Source organism: Phytophthora parasitica (genome assembly GCF_000247585.1).
Source record: "Phytophthora parasitica INRA-310 unplaced genomic scaffold supercont2.43, whole genome shotgun sequence".
In the NCBI taxonomy this organism is placed as follows: Eukaryota; Oomycota; class Peronosporomycetes; order Peronosporales; family Peronosporaceae; genus Phytophthora; species Phytophthora nicotianae.
Genome location: NW_008649029.1, coordinates 499721 through 501373, shown reverse-complemented (window position 1 = coordinate 501373; position 1653 = coordinate 499721).

The window sequence follows — 1653 nt, the reverse complement described above, 5'->3', positions numbered from 1 at the left end:
TTTTTGATAAGACAGTGTTGAATTTCAACGACTTTGTGTCACAACTCGCGCATCAGCTCGTTTTCAACGAGCACACAATGAAGCGGTCGCTACGATCTAACACCAGATCCGATGGAAATGAAGAGGTAACTAATTGTACCAGCGCTATTTACTGTATTTCACTGACATTGGTGTGCATTGTGTTCATCAGACGGCTCACACACTGAAGGCGTTCCGCGATCTCCCACAATATGCTGAAGCACGAACGACAGGTAAACGTGTGCAGCGACAATGTAGTTGATGCCACAAGAAGTGCTCGTACTGCTGTGCTGGTTGCTCGGATATCCCATTGCAGTCATTTGTTGGTGTTTGTAGCCCAAGATCCCAACGCCCGTGCTTCAGTGAACATGTAGCTTTGCCTTCAATTTGAGTTTTTTTTTTACACAACCATTTGCAGGGTAATACAAAGTTTCATATAAAAGCTAATCTATGCAAGCCTACTAGTAGGCTTGTACCCATCTACTGGTAGGCTTTCGACCTGGGGACAAAAGATTAAGAACCACATACGCTACACCATCAGATGCAGCAGACATGTCGGGTCAAGCAGCAATTCCCACCGGTGATTTAGTCCCGCCACAGGCTCCAGCAACCGCTCACAATACCAGTACGAGTAACGCGGTCATACAGCCGACGGAAACAGCAAACTTGTGAGGTTTAATAGACGACTTGGTGGATGCACATGAATGGCTACATATTACACCTACAAAATTTTATTGAAATAAACATGCATCTTAGTAGGTTTTGCTAGCACCGGGTTATTTTGTTGACCCGGGTCGTCGCCAGACGTTTCATGTGTAGACCCCACCCGCGCCATATCACCTTGATTGGGGTCGTGCAGATGTTGAGTTGTAAGCTACGTAGCAGGCAAAGACTGTTCTGCGCCATCCTCATCTGCCTCGTCGGGCGTTGGCAGCGCGTTGACTGTGGGGATCATAAAGTTTCCGGTCTTGAAACGAGCAATCTGCCCACGTCAGTTGGGGCTTCATGCCCATGGCCAGTTGACAAATGCTACCGTTTGATTGAGTTTAGCTTAAAAATGTGTTGACAACATCAATGTTTAATATCTAATTCAAGTAAAAAAAAGTGTGCCAACCTTTGTCCAACATCATTTCGAGCTGTTGTATAGAAAATTGCCCGTTTTGGGGCGAAACGCTCTCAAATTTGATTGGCGGAATCGACGCATTGCAACATTTAATTGGTATTGTCCGTTTCAATCATTTTGTCCGTCTAATAGGGGAGCTTAAACTGAGAGTAAGAAACGGCTAGGGTTATCCTATTCAACAGGCGGGTCTTCTTTAATCAACCCAATCAAACTTAATCGACTCGGTCAAGAAGTCTCCCGCCGCGGAATCCGCGCCAACGTTAGCTCTGATTATCTGGTTGACGGCCTGCTGAGCAGTGCACATGCACTCGCGACGACGCAAGTCAATTGAGGGGGAATGGTGCAACTGCCTATTCTAAGAGGGACTGTCGCCCATATGGGTTAATTCCCCGCCAGATAATATAAAAAGTAAGTGCCTGACGTTCTTATCTACAATCCTCGACCGGGTTGTGTACTGATCTTCCAACAGTTTGTTTGTTTTACGTGCTTAATATAGGTTACTCTATTCTACA